This window comes from Chelonia mydas, chromosome 3, assembly GCF_015237465.2.
Source record: "Chelonia mydas isolate rCheMyd1 chromosome 3, rCheMyd1.pri.v2, whole genome shotgun sequence".
NCBI classification, from domain to species: Eukaryota; Metazoa; Chordata; order Testudines; family Cheloniidae; genus Chelonia; species Chelonia mydas.
Window position 1 is genome coordinate 13,223,478 of NC_057851.1, and position 22,664 is coordinate 13,246,141.

Consider the following 22,664-nt stretch of genomic DNA (forward strand, 5'->3'; position numbering starts at 1 on the left):
TTAGGGTTTGGCTCCAGAGCTACCGGACTTACTCACTTGCTCCATCTTACCTAAAGGGGCTGCTTGTGCTTCTGAGACATCCTCAGACTCTGAGATCAGTCATGCCGATTTATTGATCATTCCAATGTTCTGACTGAAGACAGAAGGTGTTGAAGCTCTTGGCTCCTTCGATCCTATTTTGCGGAAATCCCTTCAGCCCTCATCCAAAGGGGGTGGGAGTAGAACATAAATCTGTGAACCTTTTCAAATACAGATAGAAACATTTTCTTTAAAGTAAAAGCAGCTTGGCCTCAACCAGGGGAGACTCTCAGTTTTTCTCTTTCAATTGTGGAGCTCTGTGGCGTGTAATCATTGTATAAATAAATAATTTTCCTGACAGGATAATCCATGTTGTGCCTGGCCAATTGGTTTCTGTAGGATGCTAAAATACTACAGTGATAGGCACCAATATCACAACCTAGACAGACAAAGTTGACCTACTCAATTAACTGTAGTTCCCACTGGAGTGGCTACCGTTGCTCTTTGTTTCTCCTGTACAGCCAGGAGTGGAATTTAGGTTCTTAGGTCCTCATTTACGCCAAATTCTGACAGCTTAAGGGTACCTTAAAGTGGAAGTAATTTACTGTGGTGTAAATGGGCCGTAGTAAAACTAATAATTCAGGCCTTGTAGTCTTTCCAAAGTTGGAGACTGCCACAACAGATGACCTTCCCCACCCTTAACTAAGCCAATGTGGGCTGCTGTAAAGACTCTTTATGTATCTTTTGGTTCTGCAATGGCCATAGTTTTGGCCTATTATTCTCTTGGGTCCTTTTTGCCCTGTGAATATTATTTGTTTGAGTCCTGATATATGGTGAGCAACACATTTAGTCTCTATGATCACAACACTACTCAGCACTCTCTCTGGAGCAAGGTAAAAAAGACTTCTCGGACTGGCGATGGGATAAAGAGCCTTTTGTCTCCGTTGCTAGTTCAGATCCAGCCCAGATGAAGAATGATCGAAAATTGTTGCCATCTTATTCTGCTTGACTTGTGTGATATACTATGAGTTGGTAGCCTCAGCCAAGTCCCAAAAGGAGAGGTGTCCACATCACAAAAGCCAGCATTCATGACTAATCACCACTCTCATTGACTGTCTCACAAGATAGGTCAAGGCCTGAATAAGCAGCCATGACATCAGAGCTCCCTTCTCTATCCTAGCAGGTGAGTCACTTTAGTTCAGGTCAGTCTCTCACTCCAGCTACTCACACAAGCACTCAACCCTAAAGCTAAAGGAAAGAAAACCAACCAAACAAGGAAGTTAATGCAGTAACAGGAGCATCTCAGACCATCCCCCACCCTGTGCCTTATCAGAGCCACCTCTTTGGAGATGGTCTGTACTGCATGCAGCATTTTCTCTTAAGACAACAGGATGTAGAAATGTTCTTCCGCATGCCTGCAAATTAGGGAAAGGACTTGATGTACCTGAAGGGGTTTGATTGCTGATAGCAAGTCAAGCCAAGAATGGAAAGTCTATTATGCAATTATGTGGTTGTTGTGGTGTGTGGTGTTTTTTTCATATGCCAGAGATAAAGGGAGGAGTCCGGGTGTACGTAGTGTCTGGGAAGAGGATTATAGGGATAGCAGCAACAAATGACAATTGCTTTTGCTACCATGAACCATTGCAGTTACTTACTCATCATCAGTGCTCATTTACTGGCTCCTCCCTTTTAAACCACATGAAGTTCAAGTTTCTTGTCCTCACTTCTAAGTTCCTTCACAACTCTGTCTCCCCCTACTTATACATACAGTAGGTCCTACTGTAAATATTTAATAATATAATTATGAATGTAAGCAGAGTCAGGATGAGCTCCACCCTGACATCTGGTGGTGAGGTGTGGCAAGTTGTGGAAAAGAACTTCAGGGGCCGATCTCATTTGCATAGGCACACTCACCCCGCCTAGAATGAGGCTATAGCTGCCCAAATGGTCACTTTGGCTGCTGTGGGATCCCCAGTGTCTCTGTTATTGGGCAGGAAGAATAAACTGTTATTACCCTGATTATGGGAATCAGGGACAGTGGAACTGTACTTGGCCTTTGTTATGATGGAGGGACTCGCCATCAACTAAGTAGCACTCGCTAGGCAAGGGACATGGGTTCCAAAACTCTGTGAATGGAAAGAGGTATTAATACTTGGTGGCATGGGCCCCCTGGTGAGGGCCTTACATGCTAATTGCACTTCCTCCTCTTTCCACTGTAGAATATCAGAGCTAATTTTGATTCCCTTAGGAGTCTAGTTACAGGCTACTGAGCTGAATTCACTTTGGGCTAATAGTGCACCAGCACTGAGGCTCCTATACTACAAGCTGAAATCACAAAAGAGCTAAACTTACTAAGAGCTGAAATCACTGAGCGTTGTGTTAAGTAGTGGGGGAGCCTGAAGATATATGGTGGAGCAGTTTGCGGGACAGCGAGCGGAACGGCTTGTGGAGCAGAGCAGTTTGTTGGATGCCTAGAGCAGCTCATGGGGCGACTGGCAGAGCGGAGCCCCATGGAGAGGTGGGGGCCATCGGCTTTGGATCACATAAGGTGCCCCTTAAGCCCCCCGCCCCCAAATCTCCACCCAGGTTGGGAGGTAAAACTCTGCAGATGAACTTTCGAACTCTGGGGCTGCCCTGACTAGGGACAGAGACTTTTGGGTCGTTGGACTTTGGGTTGCTGGACTCAAGAACCAAAGGGAAAGGACATGCCCCAATTTGCTTGGGGTGGGCTTTTTGCTCATGGGTTGTGTTATGAATCCTGTTGGTGGTGTTTCCCCAACATAATGCCACATTGTTTCTCTCTGTTATTAAAAGGCTTTTTGCTACACTCAGACTATGTGCTTGCGAGAGGGGAAGTATTGCTTTTTGGAGGCGCCCAGCGGGGATGGTATATATTTGTCCCAGGTCACTGGGTGGGGGCTCGAGCCGGTTTTGCATTCTGTTATTGTAATGGAACCCCTAGATACTGAACCCGGCCCTTGTTGCTGCCAACTCTGACAGGCAGAAGCGTTACATGAAAATAAAACTCAGACACATACATTCGAGACCAGCAGAAGCTATGGCTTTCATTTTAGACTTTAGACGTGCTTCGATACAAAGCTGTGCTTAATGCCACCCTGCCTTTCAAAGGCAAAAGGAATTAGGCTGTCCCAGTTAATCCACGGAAAGGCCAGTTTGAAAATTAACTGCTCAGTGCTCCTTGTGGGTACTAAATGTGAAGCTCAGATGTATCCCTATTCGTTCCTGCTCCACAGACTGCCAGAGAAATCTCTTTCTTGTCATGAGTAATGAAGGGCAGGCAGGAGACAGGATTTTTGATATGTTTACATATCATCCAAAACAAAGACATTACCCAAAAGCTGGGGATGCATTTAAATGTATCAAAGCTGCCAGCAAAATCTCATATTTGTTACACTTTTTTCCATTTCTTCCTCACAGGCATCTCTCAACAAAGCATGGCAGTCCCTGTAGTTTGGTGTCCAGATGTTCCCATTCATGGATTCTGGCTTATCCATGATCTGATTCCTCCAAAACAAATTAACTCAGATGATGAGGTGACTCGAATACACTTCTCCATTATTAGGGGATATTAAAAAAACTGCTCTGGACCTGGCCAAACTATCCTGAACCTTTTGTTCCTGCCTCACTCACCCCCTTTTTTAAATTCTCCAGCTGTCTGGTAATCCAGTGTCATCAACATCTTTTTTGCTTATTATTCCCTAATCCACTCATATTATTCACATTCCAGTTTCTAAAATACAGATTTTAGAAGTGATTTGATATGGCTTGAAATGGTGACATGCTTACACATTTATAAGAAATTTATTAAAACATGGGGGGTGGGAGAAGGTGCTATCCTTTTCTTCTTCTTTTTTTTCCCTTCCCTTTTCTTCATTTCTAGCATATGAAATGATTTGCCAGTCATGTAGGAACCACAGTGGCAAAATGTGATCACCCCATAGGAAGGAAAAAAAACAGTTTGGTCTTAGAATCATAGGACTGGAAGGGATCTCGAGTCCAGTTTTCTGCACTCATGGCAGGGCTAAGTATTATCTAGACCATCCCTGATAGGTGTTTGACTAACCTGCTCTTAAACTTCTCCAATGATGGAGATTCTACAATCTCCCTAGGCAATTTATTTGAGTGCTTAATCACCCTGACAGTTAGGAAGTTTTTCCTAATGTCCAACCTAAACCACCCTTGATGCAATTTAAGCCCATTGCTTCTTGTCATATCCTCCCCCAGCTTTGTATTGTCCTCAGATTTTATAAGTGTACTCTCTATCTAAATCATTGATGAAGATATTGAACAGAACCAGTGCGGAACCCCACTTGATATGCCCTTTCATCTTGACTGTGAACCACTGATAACTACTCTCTGGGAATGATTTTCCACATTTCCATTTCCATATTTTCTGTTATTGTTTCGCCCTCCTGATTGAGTAATGGGCCTACCCTGTCCTTGGTCTCCTGGTTAAGCCAAGGTGGTCTCTTGCCGTACTTCCTGTCTTTCCTACGCAGTGGGATAGTTTGCTCTTGTGCCCTTAATAATGTCTCTTTGAAAAACTGCCTCCTCTCTTGAACTGTTTTTCCCCTTCAACTTGCTTCCCATGGGATCTTATCTACCAACTCCCTGAGTTTACTAAAGTCTGCCTTTCTGAAATCCATTGTCTTTATTGTGCTGTTTTCCCTCCTACCATTCCTAGAATCATGAACTCTATTATTTCATGATCACTCTCACCTCAGCTGCCTTCCACTTTCAAATTCTCAACCAGTTCCTCCCTATTTGTAAAAATCAAATCTATAACAGCCTCCCCCCTAGTAGCTTTCTCCACCTTCTGAAATAAAAAATTGTCTCCACTACATTCCAAGAATTTATTGGATAATCTGTGCCCTGCTGTTATTTTCCCAACAGATGTCTGGGTAGTTAAAATCCCCCATCACCACCACGTCCTATGCTTTGGATGATTTTGTTAGTTGTTTAAAAAAAGCCCTATTCACCTCTTCTTCCTGGTTAGGTGCTCTGTAGTAGACACCTACCATGACATCACCCTTGTTTTTTACCCCTTTTATCCTTACCCGGAGACTTTCAACAAGTCTGTTCCTATTTCCATCTCAATCTCAGTCCAAGTGTGTACATTTTTAATATAAAAGACATCTCCCTTTTCCCCGTGCCTGTCCTTCTTGAGCAAGCTGTACCCTTCTATACCAATATTCCAGTCATGCATATTATCCTACCAAGTCTCTGTGATGCCAACTATGTCATAGTTCTTGCAGTCAATTGCTCAGAAGTAGTCTTGGAAAAGCCAAATGCTAACATTTATCTGTGAGCTGTAATGTTTAAAGATTGTGCTAGTGGCCTCATTTGCTGTTATTTATGAACCCCTCTTCCCAGAGCTTTGACAACTGCAAAATCAGTAACAAGACATGACACTGTACAGCTCCTTTGTTTCAATCCTGTGAAGCTGTAAGTTTAGAACTTACAGTTAGTCCAGTCTCCAGACCCATTCATTCTCTGGTGAGACTACTAGCAAGAATGCCAAGTTTTGCCAGCTGGAGTGGTAACTTCCGTGATGAGGATACTTACCCAACTGGAAGTACACTGAGACCTCTAATTTCTTTCATATAGATCACCAAAGAACCATGAGATGGTGATAACTTGTGGTCATGCCCAACTGCGATAGTACTCGAATGAATAACCTAGAGGTTAAATGAATGTTAAACCAATATCACTGAACCCTATGTCTACACTGCAATAAAACACCCACCCAAGATATATCCTGTGGCACCCAGATGTCAGTACTTCTGAACTGCCTAAGTCTTCAGAATATTTTTGACTAACCTATAGATAATCAGCAGCAAAGCCAGCCCTGCACTCATTCAGAAGTACAGCAGAATTTTGCAAAATTCAGCATTCTTGTTTCACAGCATTTTCACATTTCATATTGTGCTTCTTCCACTACTTATCTCCCTGCCCCAACTTTTGCTTTATTTGCAAACTTGACAAAATGATTGTTTCCACATTTATGTATGTTTTTTGGAGCAAAAACCCATCTTATTTCAGGAAATTGGCCACCATTTTACCTTAGAAAAGGGGTAGGGTTTTGCTTCAACTAACAAATGAGTCCTTTTTGCTTAAAATATTTGTGCGTCTGTCGCAAAACTCTCCACCAAATATGGGCCCATTTTCAATATTTATAATAAAATGCACATTCTAAATGCACATTCTAAGCACATACATTTCTGGCCTCCATTTACAAGCTTTTAACAACATGTCTTCTGTGCAACCACTAGATACATAACTAGGGGGAATTCCTCTTATCCTGCTGCTGAGGAAGAAGGACCTTAGAAATCAAGCTGCGCTGGAGTCTTCTGACTGTTATTTGATATGAAAATCACTCTGTTTTCCTGGCCACTTTCCCTTTCAAGGCACAGAATCCTAATTTCCAGATTCGCTTTTTTCAGCCAAATGAATATTTATCATGGAGACTGTTTTAGGTCTACTGGGAGATAATTGTAAGTCCTAGGAGAGGGTCATATTCGGCAGAGGAAATCCATAGATCTATCAAGGAGACGCAATCCATAGCACAGACAGTAAAATCCCATCTGCGGTTCTGTCCACTGTTGTTCAGTTTCTTCAATTGAATTTTTTCCCTTCTTGCTATGGCAGGGAAGCTGGATAGCAATAAAGCAGAAATGCTCAATCCCATCTCATTTTTGGTTACCTGTCTGCCTAGGCATCTTGGGCAGAAATCCATGGGTCATAGGTGTCAACTCCGTGGGTGCTCTGGGGCTGGAGTGGAGAGGCAGCACGCTCGGGGGAGGGCGGGAAGAGGCAGGGCGGGAGTGGGCCTTGGGGAAGGGGTGGAGTGGAGGCGAGGCCTGGGGCAGAGCCGGGGGTTGAGCACCCACCGGCACTTTGGAAAGTCAGCGCCTGTGCCATGGGTAGCTGGTATTTTGACCCTGACCTCTCTTAAATCCGAATTTGATATAGGCTCCAGTTCAATGAAGCAGTTAAGAACATGCTTACAGTAGGCTAACCATATTCAACAAAGCACATAAGCATGTGTTTTACTTCAATGGGAGTTAAGCACATGCTTCTGTGTTTGGCTGAACTGGACGGACTGCTGATTTGGGGGCAGACATAGCACCGCATGCCACAGACAGAAAATGTTTTCTTCTTCCCCCCCTTATGTGGCAGACTACAGCAGGTAAAATAAAGGCCTGAAGAATGACACTGGTTAGAAAAATGGAACTTTCCAGAGTCAGTCCTGCTATCTAGTGAGCTGTGTTTAAAACGTCAAGAAAATGCAATGGGAAAACCTACATTGATGCAATATGAAATTTGCAAATGTGAATGTGAAATAGTCTCTAAATAAAAAGGTTAAGATTTTTAACTCCTTTCCATTGTGCTCTGCGTTACGTATATAAGAGAGCGAGTGAGTATTTGAATGGCTGGTTAGACTGAAATAGATAATTTAATATATAGGCTGTGCAATGTGTCCAAGCGCACCTAAAATATCAGAATCCATACATCACCAGATTCCTAGAGCGCTCTGTTTTAACCACTAGAGAGTACTGTCTCGTATTCAGCCAGGCTTTGTGGTTCTCTCACGCCTGCCGTAGAGCATTCACGAGATGACACACACACCATATGATTTTAATCACACGGCTATGAAAAATGTGGAGCTCTTGATTTTTGTTTCAATTTAAAGTTCCTTTTGAGAGGGTTTTTTTTTTTAAATCCACACGAAGATGACTTTGAAGACAACATGAAAGCTGAACAGCGAACTCCAACTCTGATCCAAATAATACAATGAAGTAATAAGAATAGACACAGCGTCACAGAATAGACACAGCAAGGGAGTGACACAGCCAGCTTCACGCAGGAGGGAGCGTGTGCACTAAGTGACATTTTGGGCAGACGGGAATAACGAGTGAAAGATGAAAATAAAAAAGATTATCACTGGATTCTTATACTTGTTTTATGAACCCCCCCGGGGTTATGAATGGGGGCTAAAGAGACTTTCTTACATAAGTTGACAATTAAAGCTTTGGCAGGCCAAACAGTAGGTTCTAGTCTTTCACTAATAAAGTTTAAAGTTCAAAGCAGATTTTTTTGCACTGTTTTGTCATGTTTCCTCCAGCTGGTAAACATGAGTCAGGAACAATGCTCATGCTCTGAGAGCTTGGAAGGGCGCGGGGGAGGTGGAGGGCATCTGACTGCAAAGCAACAAGTACTCTCTAAAATAAAGACCTTGCCAAAATCCATAGATGTTAAGAGCTTGATTTACATTATTGAACGTTACCTGCAAATACGCTGGCTCCATCGCTGCAGTTAGTCACAGGGTGAGCAACAAATAGGCACCACAAGTCCTTCTTCAGCAGAAATTGAGTAAACCAGTTGATGATAATCTGTAGCTCCTGCCATCTAAGCATCTCAAAGCCCTTAGCAGACACGGATGGCTAGGGCGGCATCCAAGGGAGCAAGAACCCCACCATACTTGGGCACTTTGACATTGGGGTGAGGAACATAGGAGCGCATGGTGCTACTCACCCTCCCAACTGTGGGGGGGGGGGGCAGTGTGCAGATAATGGGGAGAGCACTGGCTCATGGGCTAGAGTTGCTGAGCTAGCATGGCGGGGGAGGGTAGCCATGCATTGCTGCTATAGGTTATAGACTACAGGGCCCACCATGAAATACAGAGGTGGGAATAACACAGGGATTTTTTTGTTTAATCTTTTTTTCCACCTTCACCATAATTATAACAAACATGTCTCATGAGCATCGTGAAAGAAGTGAGCACTTAGGAGGGATAGGAAAGAGTGCGAGGCGGTGACTTGGTGAACGGGGACTGAGAGGTCGTCCTCCTCCTGCTCCCCCACCCCCAACGCAAGAATACACAAAGGCAGGAGTGGGAAAAGAACACGAATGAATGTCTCTGCTAAAATCACTGCTGGAACAGAGGGAGTGGGGTGATGGCATTAGGAACAGGGTAGGAGATGTAGGTTGGGTATGAATTGTGTATCACCTTAACGATAAGAAATAGAACAGGGCCAGGGCAAATGGTGGTTGTGCCAACCCTAATGGAGAAGGGGGGAAACAGAGAAATTTTAGGGAGAAATAAGAAGCTCATTCTCTAGCCACACCAAGCTTGAATTGTGATGAACCATCTTGGGGAAAATTCAGAGACTAATTGAAGTGCTAGTGTAACGCTGACAGAACCTGCTCGCTGGCCGGCAGGATCGAATCTGGGACCTCTGGAGCTTAGTGCATGAGCCTCTACCGCAGGAGCGAAAAGCCCACTAGTTCTTAGTGAAGGCTGTAGAGCAGACTCATTAACTCTCTCTCTCTCAAGTGGTCTCAGTGCCACTAGATGGGACAGAGCGCCACACCCAGAAGGTGTGTGGGTGACGCTAGAAGACAACCGACATCTCTCCATTCGTAGGGTTTCCCCTGTGGGTAAGGGAGGAGAATGCAGTCTGGGCTCTGCAGCCTTCTTTGCACTCTGGAAAGCTCTGGCCTGCATGCCATTTCAACAAGAGCACAGCAGCGAGAGCACCAGGCCTGAGACCTCCACTGCTATCAGTGAACACAGAAGGGCCTGTTGGGGTGGGGAGAAATGATGTGCATCAGGAACTACTTGAAGCTAGAGAGAAGATGATGTGGGGGTGGGAGAATAAAGTGTGATCAGTTTGGGTCAGGGCTTAAATTCAGCTGGAGTCATCCCGAGCAAAGCTCTGGTAAATATTTTCAAACCCGTGGGAGCCCGGGTGCACCCTGTGGGGCTGAAGCCCAGAGCCCTGGTTCCTCCCCGCAGGGCTAAAGCCCCTGGGCACCTCGTGCAGGGGCTGAAGCCCCAGAGACCACCCCCCCACACACACCCCACAGTTGAATCCCGGAGCCCCAAATGGGGAGGGCATGGGTTGGGGTGCTCTGCAAAATAGTCTCTGAGAATATAAGCCCTGGTTTGGGCAGAGAGGCCTCAACATGTGGATAAGCATCCTTATGTTTATTATTTTTATAAAGATTTATCCTTTCAAACCAAACCAAACTTCCAGCACTAGGCAGAGTTTGGAGGGCAAAGCTCACACAGACGTGCGCGCGCTCCCACAACAGAAAGCGCTATTTCCCACTCATCGTTAATCATGGGATTTGAAGAAACTGCTATTTTCTGTTTCAGTTAAAAGACCTAATTAATCACTTAATGCTGAGTTACCAAAGCAGACTGGAAAAACATTGCCAGGACTTCTTAGCCCCAAGCAAGTGTAGAAGGGTGGGTGGGAAGAAACATGCTACAAAATTCACAGAGAGCTTATGTACCCACCATTTCATCATGTAATACTCAAATATTAACCATGCACCAAAAAGCTGGTCACTTACTGACTTTTCCCCCCACTATGATCTCGCCAAGAAACATTCAGTGAGGCTGAGCTGAACAGAACCCCTCATTCATTACAGCCTGGTAGGATGCAAACAAGTTCACAACTTGATAATCCCTTTCAGCCCTTATTAAATCAGTAGCGCACTGCAGGTGGGGAAGTCAAGCTGGAAAGGAGAGACGGCCCTTTGCACACTTTCAATAAAGTATGGTTTTAGTCACCAAAAAAGATTTCAAGGGCTTTCCCGGCCTGCCTCTTCTCCCGGGAGGCAGATTCCCAATGTCCCGCAGCAGATTACAAGAGCATCATGTTTGCATTATGCGGTGGTGATGATGTGTTTGTTCTTGGCACAGAGGGGCTCTGACTCTGTGGAGCTCTAGCACTGACAGTGGAAATCTTTCAGCTGTATTTGCAGCTTCCCCCTTTGCAGTCCAGAGCGAGCACTCAGCACACAAGGCTCTTTTGTGGCAGTAGGTCTGGGATTTGTTTTCCATCAAATAATGGACTTGCAACCCTCGGGAGACAACCCACTTTTCAAATACGAGCCCCCAAACAGAATTTGAATGTTCACTGCAGACGTTAGAACTATTCCATGCACCTCAGTCCCAGTTCTTTATGTCCACATTTGTGAGTCAGACATCTCATTAATGAGCCCAACATAAAGAGCTGTAGGAAACTATCAGCTTTTGGTTAGTTTTACTGATAGTGTGATTTTTCCCCCCCATACGTAATGCATTGCCGCCCATAGAACTGCCTACATTTAGCCAGCCTGGGTAAAACTTTCAAAAGCATTCTGCAAGCTCAGTCAGGGCCAGATGTTCAAAAGACTTCAGCTTTCGAGCAGTTCAAAAAGTGTCAGTTATTTGTCACTGGAAATTAATTTTTTCTTTGCTTATTAATTTTCAAAATTACCTAGAAAGGTTTTCTGGTTTTACAACAAAAAAAAGTGAAGCCAAAACCAGAATTCTTTTCAGGTTTTGTTAAACATTTGGGGGGGTTCATACAAAATTTCAGTTGTTTCAAAATAAAAATTTTCCACAAAATTTTGAAGAAAAAAAGCCGGAAAGCCATTATTTGTCTCTCTCCCGCCCCCCACCCCAAAAAAAGTGTTTTGATGCAGAAATTTCAACCAACTCTACTCAGCTCCCATTTAGGCACCAGAATCAGTGGACAAGAGCCAATCACATTTGAAAAAAATGGCATTTATTTAGGTGCCTAAATGGGAAGTGAGCTCTTAAAAATCTGGTCTCTTGAGATCCAGCTTGCACGAGGTTTGCACTTGCATAGGCAGACAGCAACCTCATTGCCTGCTGCAGTGTCTTCAGCTTCCTCCCCACCTCACTAGTCACCCATTTTCCCTCTGTGTAGGTGCGAGTTCCAGGGCTGGTGTTACGGGAGCACAGTCACTGCTGCTTTGTACCATGAGACTAGATGCAACTCTCCTCTCTCCCTCCTCTGGCCTGTCACTGAATGTGCTCATTCACTTTGGGTTTTATCCCACAAGAAGACATGTAGAACTGAGGCACAAGCTGCAGAAAGCAGGAGCAGGTAAAGGAGAGAATCTCAGGGTACATCTACACTCCAATAGAAAACCTGCGGCACAGAGTTTCAGAGCCCAGGTCAATTGACTCGGGCTCATGGGGATCCAGCTGCAGGACTAAATCTTGCAGTGTAGATGTTCAGGCCTGGTCTACACTGGGGACGGAGGGGATGAGCTAAGTCGATCTAGGTTATGCAACTTCAGCTATGAAAATAGCTGAGCTGAAGTCGACGTACTTAGAGCTACTTCCCGCGGTGTCTTCACTGTGGTAGGTCGACCGCTGCCGCTCCCCCGTCGCCTCCGCTTCTTGCTCCAGTGGAGTACCAGAGTCGACGGGAGAGTGCTCGGCAGTCGATTTATCGCGTCTTCACTAGACGCGATAAATCAACCCCCAGTGGATCGATCGCTCTGGAGGTAAGTGTAGACATGCCCTAAGGGTGGAGCCCAGGCTCTGGGACCATGTGAAGGGGGGAGGGTCTCAGAGCCCACACTCCAGTCTGAGCCCACACTACCTGCTAGCCCCACAACAATTCACACCCAGCAAGCCCAAGTCAGCTGACCTGGGCCACTGCAGCCATGCCACAGGTCTTTTATTGTAGTGTAGACATACCCAGAGAATTATAGAAATGTAGGGCTGGAATGGACCTCAGGAAGTCATCACATCCAGCCAGCGGCGCTGGGGCAGGACCAAGTAAACCTAGACCATTCCTGACAGGTGTTTGTGCAACCTGTTCTTAAAAACCTCCAATGTTGGGGATTCTACACCCTCCCTTGGAAGCCTGTTCCAGGACTTGCAGTGAGGTTGTAGTCCCAGGGCTCAACTATTTATATAGTTAGAAAGTTTTTCCTAATATCTAACCTAAATGGGTGTTACCATACAGACTGTAACAAGAGTGATCAGGTAAGGTGAGCTATTACCAGCAGGAGAGCGGGGGGCCGGGGGGAACCTTTTGTAGTGATAATCAAGGTGGGCGGGGGGGGGGGGGGAGTAAACATGGGGAAACTATTTCCCCATGTTTATTCCCCCCCACACCCCCACTACTGTTCCTCACACATTCTTGTCAACTGCTGGAAATGGCCCACCTTGATTATCACTACAAAAGGTTCTCCCCCTCGCCCCCCTGCTGGTAATAGCTCACCTTACCTGATCACTCTTGTTACAGTCTGTATGGTAACACCCATTGTTTCATGTTCTCTGTGAAAATAAAATCTCCCAACTGTATTTTCCATTACATGCATCCGATGAAGTGAGCTGTAGCTCACAAAAGCTTATGCTCAAATAAATTTGTTAGTCTCTAAGGTGCCACAAGTACTCCTTTTCTTTTTGTGGATACAGACTAACACGGCTGCTACTCTGAGACTAGGACTTAGTACTCCAGCTGAGACCTCACCAGTGCCAGCTAGATTGGGACATACAGCATTGTCTTACATACAGCATTCCTGTTAATACACTCCAGAATGATATTAGCCTTTTTAGAAACTGCATCACACTGTTGACTCGTATTCAATTTGTGATCCACTATAACCCCCAGATCCTTTTCAGCAGTATTAGCCAGCTGTTCCCCATTTTGTAGTTGTGCATGTGATTTTTCGTTCCTAAATGTGGTATTTTTTACTGCCTTTATTGAATTTCATCTTGTTGATGTCACACCAATTCTCCAATTTTTCAAGGTTGTTTTGAATTCTAATGTTATCCTCCAAAGTGCTTGTAACCCCTCCAAGCTTGGCATCATCCACAAATTTTATAAGCATACTCTGTAATCCATTATCCAAGTCATTAATGAAAATATTGAATAGTACCAGACCAGAGGTGAAAGTAAGCTGGCCCGGTCCAGTACGGCATACCGGCAAGAGCCGGTACACAGCCGACCATACCGGCAGGGTCACTGATGGTGGGGGCCAAAAGGGGCAGCTTCCCCAGGGCCCAGCAATTTAAAAGGGCTCCCGGGCTCCCGACAGTGGCCAGAGCCCCTGGCCCTTTAAATTGCCACCAGAGCTCAAGGGCTCCTGGCCGCCGGTGCCACTGCCTCTACCCTGGGGCTCTGACAGTGATTTAAAGGGCCCAGGGCTCCCAGCCGCTACCGCTACTGTGCCAGCAGCTGGACCTCTGGGCCCTTTAAATCACTGCCGGAACCCCGGGGTAGCACTAGCGGTGGCGGCAGCTGGGAGCCATGGGCCCTTTAAATCCCCGCCGGAACCGTGGGCGGCGTGGGCCGGGCAGCATTGAAGGGCTGGCTGGGGGAGTCTGGCCCCAGTCCTTCCCCTTTGGGCCAAGGCCCCGCCCCTTCTGGGGGGCCCAGAGCTGCCCCCCACCTTGCTCAGGACCCCAGCCGCCCTGCATACCGGTAAGTCCCTTAAGTTACTTTCACCCCTGTACCAGACCCAGGAAGGATCCCTGTGGTGCCCCACTAGGTACCTCTTCCCAGTTTGAAAACAACCATTAATAACTACTCTTTCAATTATTTGTGCACCTACCGTATTGTAATTTCATCGAGAACACTTTCTCCTAGTTTGCTTATGAAAATGTCATGTGGGACTGTGGCAAAAGCCTTACAAAAATCAAGATATATCATACCTACTGCTTCTCCGCCATACACACACCATCCACTAGGCCAGTAACCATGTCAAGGAAGAAAATTAGTTTGATTTGGCATGATTTGTTCTTGACAAATCCATGCTGGCTATTCATTATAACCCTATTATCCTCTAGGTGCTTACAAACTGATTGTTTAATAATTTGTTCCAGTATCTTTCCAGGTATCTAAGTTAGGCTGGCTGGTCTATAATTTCCTGGGTCCTCTTTGTTCCTCTTTTTAAAGATAGGTACTCTGTTTGCCCTTCTCCAGTCCTCTTGTACCTCACCTGTCCTCCATGAGTTCTTGAAGGTAATTGCTAACAGTTCCAAGTTTGCTTCAGAAGAAAATCTCCTCCCCATTTCAACTAGTACCCAAAAGCTGAGGGAGGTGATAACTGTTTAAAAGTTGGAGATTGGCCATCAAAGCTGGAGACAGCAGCAGGGAGCCCCAGAAGCCGAAGAAAGTGGGGAAAAGTTGTGTGGCTTTATGCCTTTCCCTCATCATTCAACCACCTGCCTCCATATACATGAGCAGTTTACTCAGATAAAAATCAATAGAATAGAATATCATAGAATATCAACTAAATAATTGTAGATAGGCTCTGAGCTAACTCCCTCTCGTCAGGAGGATTTAAAAAAAGAGAGTGTAGCAGAAGTGCAGCCTAGGGCATTCCATATGAACAAACTCTCATTGAAGCCATGTCCTCCTCTAGCTGTTTCTGATACGCCACCCTTTCCAGAATAGACCTTCCCTGCCTATCACATACATCAGAGAAAAGCTGTTGGGGGATGTAGTAGGACTCCCAGGTCCAATCCCCATGTGACTAATCAGCGTGGTAGGTACTACAGCCAAACCTTCCTCTGTTGCGACATCATTGGCTTTGGAAAGCATTGGTGTCTTGGCCTTCAGGATCAGGCTTCATTGTCTGTTTTGGTCTTTATACAACAACCACACAGCAGCTCTGACTAGTTTCTGGCTTTTAAAACACAGCACACAGTAAATGCTATTAGAGGGCTAGCAAACTATTTAAAGGGATACTACCATATTCTTACACATTTATATTACCTTGGTTAGATATGCCATTACATGCTGCAGACTAAAATGGCACTGGCTGAAGGGGAGATAATTACACAAAAGAAATGGAAGAGTTTCCTTGTCTTCAGATGATATGAATCATGGTATTAAGCCATTCAGATACCTGGGTGATGGGCTCAGAATAGGAATAAAATAGTGTTGATTCCTTATTCATATTGTTTACATTTTATTGAGTGATCATGGGAACTGGTTTTATAAGTAGCGAGCTTTGGTTGTTCTTTTAATCTTTGCTCATTGTTCCTCTTCCACAAGATTTATGCATCTGATGCTTCACAATGCTTGGAAGTTTATGTACACTGTCTATCAAAAGCTACCATCTTTTGCTTTTCTTCTGTTTGTGAGGGTGGAATCTTCATTAATATTCACAGGATTCTGAGAAAACCAGAGGGAACTTTAGAAATGATTTCTGCTCATACTATGGCTCTGAAACTTTCCTCAGGGGAGTCTAGAACATTTTGCCCTCTGAGGTTTGAACTTCTCTTGATGATGGGAGCCAACATGGATGTTATTGCCTATAGGTTTTTGCTTCCCGCACCACTGAGCCAATTTACTGGTATAGGGAAGGTGGCCCCTGGACTTTGCTGAACTTTAGATGAAGATGGGTTAACAATCTGAAACTGGATAATAAACACCTTCCATCCTGCCCCTCAGAACTAAGGATGGATGACTTGCCATACCTGCATGGTGGGATATATAGTTAATAGTATGCTCTGCGCGAAACAGAAACAATAAAAGCCAAACAGAAATAAATGTGGTCATTTTCATAGTCATTTTGCTAGCTTTCCCTCATATGTAACTCACTCAGCAAATAATTTTTTAAAAATATATTAGGATTGTGCTAAGTATGGCACGGAACCTACTCTAGCAAAACTCTGCTGCACAGATCCCCGGCTGGTGCAAATCAGCATAGCTCAGTTGAAGCCAATGGAGCTATGCCAGTTTACACCACTCTGTTGAAGTCAGTGAAGAAATGCTGGTTTATATTAGGGGAGGATTTGGCCCTCCACATGTGTCTGTCTTTTAATACACATTTTGCTGATGCAGGAATAAAATACAGTAATTTGAAAATGTGCTCCGAGTTGGAGCGAGAAAGAAAAACTTGGCATTGGGGCCAGTGTAAAAACACCTACCTATGAAATTGGCAAAATGGGAATAATGGCCATTAAAATATATATATATTCTCAGTGTGGCTTTTCACAGCATGCTATCTGCTCACAGCAGAAAAAGTGAATTTATTGAGGCCTTTCATCCCCCAGAAATGTGGCTACTGTAATATATTTCACAAGTGAGAGATAAACAGACAGGGCAGACAGCATGCAAGAAGCCAGAGCACAGGGGGAGGAGGTTTATACAAATTTATTGCCACCAGTGAGGATGTGGCTTCATAATTCACAGTCATGGTTTCTCTTTTAAGCATGGGGAAAGTCTTGTCCTATTAATGCCCTCTGCTAAATGTCCCAGTTCAAATCCTAAACTCAGTTACACCTGGTGTAAAACCCAAGTGACTCTACTGAAGCTGATGCAATTACTCGGGATTTACACTGGTTTAACTGAGAGCAGAAGTTGGAACATTCCTATTTTTAGTGGCTACAGTCTATACAAGTCCTCTGCCAGTGAAATTTTGGGTAATTCCACTGAAGAGTAGCATGGATACACTGATTTACACCATCTGAGAATCTGGCCTTCTGTCAATGGAATGACAATGATTTTTGCCAGCTGAAAATCTGGCCCTGGAATAATGGAGTGACACTGATTGACACGAGTTGGAGATTTAGCCCTAAATTTTTATAATCTTTATTTTTATACTTTGGAAGCAAGGTTTTCTTAAAGGTAAATATAACTACATAACTAGTTCCTAAACTGCAGCCAGGGTGAAAGGCTTCAATGAGAAATCTACAGCCACAGAAATTTAAAATGGCCCTTTTCTGTTGTAACAGGTCTTTGAATATCTGATCTTACCCAAATGAGCTTGAGACTCACGTGTACCACAGCCGCTCCTGCAAAGAGTCAGCAGTTCTTGAGGCTGGACGAGGGGAAGGATGGGATATTTTCAGTATGTAGAGATCTCATAGCATGTAAGGGGCCTTTGCGAACATTAGTTACTGCAGTTACAGAGCGGCAAAGAAACAATCTTTCGTTTTCCCAAAGTTGGAACAGCTTCCAAGCGTTAGACTGGACAAGGGGAATAAAAGTGGGAAAAACCCTCAGGCCCTACACCCCATTCAGTCTGTGGCGTTGAGCAGGAAAAATCGGGGAGAAAACACACATCTGAAATTCTGAAACATTTTCAATTTTCAGAAAAACGAACTGAAAATGTTATTTTGAAATTTCTTATCCAAACATTTTTTTAAAAAAGCCATCGAAAAGAACATTTTCCCATGAAACTTTTCATTTTCAACAAAACGCCATTTTTTGGCTGAAAAATTTCTGCAAGTGCTACCTGTGATACACATTATACAGGCGGTCAGTCTGGATGAGCTAATGGTTCCTCCTTGCTTTAAAGTCTATTAGCGGTTCTCAAACTGTGGGTCCAAATGGGGTCACTAGGGCCAGCATTACACTTGCTGGGACCTGGGGCTGAAGTCAAAGCCCATGCCCTGCCTCTTAGGGCTGAAGCCAAAGCCCGGGGGCTTCAGCTCGGGGTGGCAGAGCTGGGGGCTTGGGCTTGGGCTTCTGCCCCACCACACCTGGAGTGGTAGGGCTCCAGCTCTCACTCCCCGCCCCCTCAGGTCATGTAGTAATTTTTCTCAGAAGGGGGTCGTGGTGCAATGAAGTTTGAGAACCGCTGCTTGGTATTACTCTTAGGCTGTGTGTATGCTCACAGCAGTGAGTACAGTCCATACACGGCACATCCCTAGCATGGGTATACATAGCAGTGTAGAAAGTGAGGCATGGCCTAAGTGAGCTGAATAAAGGCTCACCAGAGCCTTAGGGTATGTACCCTACCCAGCTCTCTACACGCCTAACAGGGCCTCCCATGTCTACGCTGCTGCAGCATAGTGTCCTGTTGCCTCCCCGCTGCCGGAGCCTTTCCCCACTGCCTCCCTCTGGCCACAGCATTTCACTGCCATGTGTAGCTATGCACCACAGTGTGGACGCAGCCTGCTTTCCACTGCTGTGTGTACCCACATGTGCCATACACACCACCCCCCAGTGTCTAGACAAGACTTTAGTCTGGACACCATACGTGCATGGCAGTGTCTATTTATATCTATTAATAAGCTCCCGCTAATAAAATGGCAGGAGAGGTTTCTACCATCCCTCTCACTGTATTTCAAGCCAATGCCCATGTCTATTCTCCCTTGCGTACACCTCCTGCTCTGCTGTCTGCCATGGTTTCATTAAGCTGTGAGTAATACATTGCCAGACATCCTTATTTTAACAGGATGATCCTACTTTGGAAGAGGATTTCCCTTGGTCTTATGAGTGGGTGTAATTCTTCTGCAACCCTGATTTCTCTTTGAAGCATGTGGGAGAGCAGCATCCTATTCTGTGGCATGGCTGTGTCAAAATATCAGCAAGTAAGAACGCAGAGCTGAAGGGCTAGATGTTAATTAGGGATGCAGGCAGCTCTGTCAGTGTGAAAGAAACCAGACAGGGAGAGCCTTAATGGAAAAGGTCTGCCCTAGGAACAGGGGAAATGAGGCAATCTTGGGGTTAAGCCACATGACTGGGAATCGGAAGAACTGGCTCTGCTACAGATGCCAAATTGTGCCTCTGATGCAGGAATTGTGTTTGTCTTTGGTCCTGGCATAGGGCATGCAAATGGAGGGAGGGTCCTTGGGCCCTTGGTGCATCTGCCGGTCACAAGTGGCCAAAGGTAAGTCACTAAACCTCGGTGCCTTAGTTCCCTTAGGTGTATTTAAAGTGCCAGCATGGTCCATGGGCATTGGATTGGGAAGCAGGAGGCCTGGATTCTGTTCCAGCCTCTGCTGCATGACCTCAAGCAAGACTCGTCACAGTTCTGTGCCTCAGTTTCCCCTTCCTACCCTTTGTCTGTCTTTCCTATTTAGATTGTAAGCACTTCACGGCAGGGAATCTCTATCACTGTGTCCGTACAGCGCCGAGCACAATGGGGACCCAACCCTAGCTGGAGGGCTTGAGGTGCTGCTGTGAGACAAATAAATCATTATATTTTTATTTATTGCAATGCTTAGGGGCTTAATTCACTCATAAAATAAAACTGGATCCTAGAAATTATAGGGCATTTAGCCCCATCTCTGTGGCAGGAAACAATGCTCAACTGTCACTTTTAAAACAAATAGCAGAAGGAATTTGAGGAAAAAACTCTCCTTGGCAGCATCACAGGGAATCTGTGGAACATTTTCCTCAGGTCTGTGGGGATTTCTGGGTCTCAGTCTGTGGGATGGAAATGCTCTGAGGACCTCCTGGTCTTTCTTTTCCCTGTTGTTGCCAGCTTCCTATGTCGAGTGTATAAATAGCCTTCTGTCCCACTATTTATTAACTAGATCCCTCTGTGTAAAAATAGAATGGGAGCCTGAGGAAACAACACAGACGGCAACCCAAGCATGATCATTTTCCTAATGCAAATAAGCAGACAGAGGAATTTGTCTAAGGAAACAAGCGAGTGGAGACAAAACCACAGAGAAGCAAATTAAGAAGCCACGCTTGGGATTCAGGCACCCAGCCTATCTCTGGGACATTCCCATCCAAGAAACTGTCCTTTAGAAACACTGAACATTCGCCTTCAGTCGTGCCTCACCCCGTACCCATTCACACACAGCCCCAGTTACAACAAACAGGACAGGGCATAATAAGCACAGTCACAATCCTTATCTTCCTCTTTGGCATATGGCAGTGGAAAGACTCCTCTTGACTCCACTCGGCTTTGGAGCAGGCCCTTAAACAGCCCGGGGGCTTTCATCTGACTGATGGAATGTACAGACATTAAGCAAGCCTGTGAAGTAGTAAGTACAGGTAAGCTGATTGGGCAGTAAAATACCCCTGGTTTGTGAATCTATTCGTGGACAAATGTGCAGGGTTTGGCTGAGGTTCACTCCTTTTCAGGGGAGAAGGGGAGTGCGGAGAGTGAGCCCATTATTTGTTATTTAGGAGTATTTAAATGACCATTTTCTCACATATTTCAGCACATATTCATCTGTATATTCACAGGGATTACTCTCCTGTTTAAAATATTTAAGTCAGCCCATCAGGGAAGTGAAAATAAAAGTGTGTGACTCAAGTGGCTAATTGCACTACACAAAGAATGTACAAAGAAAGCAAACAGTTGCAAACGGTCCCGCCGCTGAAAGTTATTTGTTGAGACTATTCAGCAAATGCCTATGTGTAATGAATCCAACCCAAGAAAATCAGCATAAATTTGTGAACAACTCGTTATGTTAAAAAGGGGTTGAATTCATAACAGCTATTCTTTGAAACAAATAGCGTAAACCTCCTCTCTTTTAGTAGAATCATCTCCAAGAGTAAACTGAAGTAGCAAGGCTGCTCACTGCCTGGAAAGTCAATAGCAGAGACAGGAAAAGAGCCCCAGAAGTCTGAAGTCGCAATCTGATGGGATAGGACAGTCACTAGATCGATCTAATTTATTCAAAAAAAGGAATATTTGTGACACCTTAGAGACTAACAAATTTATTTGAGCATAAGCTTTCGAGAGCTACAGCTCACTTCATCACGAAAGCTTATGCTCAAATAAATTTGTTAGTCCCTAAGGTGCCACAAGTCCTCCTTTTCTTTTTGCGAATACAGAACAACACGGCTGCTACTCTGAAACCTAATTTATTCAGAAACCTTTGCACCTTCATTCATGCTGGAGATATCAGAACATTGTTCAAACAGTGAAGGTATTGATCTCTGCCTCAGGGAGATATACTAGACATGAAAAGGTTCCTTCTGTTGTTTGTAGACCTAGTAGGTCTAAAAGCAAGGAAATGGACGGAGTAGGCAACACATTAAGCCTCCAACTCTGCAGTCACGCACATGCTTAACTTTACAAACTAGAATAGTTCCACTGACTTCTTTGGGGTTACTCAGATGTGTAAATATTTGCAGAATTGGGGCCTTAATGCCTACAATGTCCCATCAAGTTACTGTAAGATTATGTCTACACTGGAGCTGGAGGTGTAATTTTCAGTTATGCTAGACATACCCAAGGACAATGAATTAATGTTTGGACTTCAAAGTGCTGCTTCCCTAAAGTAAACAATGGCACTCAGCTCAATGGCACAACTTTACCGATAAGTGTCCTCTCATGTAAAAGGAGAAGAAGTCAAAATTATGAACATCAATACAAGCATTTCCCATAGTGATCATTACAGTAAGCAGCCAACAAACCTCTCTAGGACTGGCCAAAGCTGTTTGCACCAGCACACTTCATATGGTCACTACCTTTCCTTTTGCTTTATTGAACCATGCACATAGAGAGGGGTTGGATGTAAAGATATGAATAAGAAGCTGGCCAACTTCCCATAGTAATCACCTGTGAAAGCATTTAGGAATTGCATTTATTAAGCATTAAAAAAGAAAAGGAGCCTGCAGGAAAAAAGATTTATGGCTCCTCAATACAAGACAGGGAGAGAGAATGAGCCAGAGAAATGTCACCTTGACATGAATATATTCTGAGCACAGAACAGTCATCAAATTGCTCACTCACATCCTAGGTTTTCCTCTGCTCATATGGCTTGCACCTGCAGCTTGTTGGCATGCATTTGGCTGCACATGGGAGAGCCCCAGATTCAAAGCAAGCCTTGCAACTTTCAGTTCCTGTGTGTGAGACTATTATTAATAAACCTCAGATTAAAAGATCACCCTCCTTATATACTTCACATCTGAAAAAGAGATGGGACTGAATCACTACCCCAGATCCAACTTTCCCCTCACCCCAAAGCTTTTTGGGTTTTCACTATACAAACCTACAGCCAGAAGTGAATGTTACAAATAGACCCTAGATTTGTAATGGGCAGAAGCAAAATTTCAGATGCCAAATATTAAGGAAGTTTGGAGCCATGTTCCTATCTGAACTACAATACAATAGTTGGCTGATTTCTCTGTTAATGACAGGTTTCAGAGTAGCAC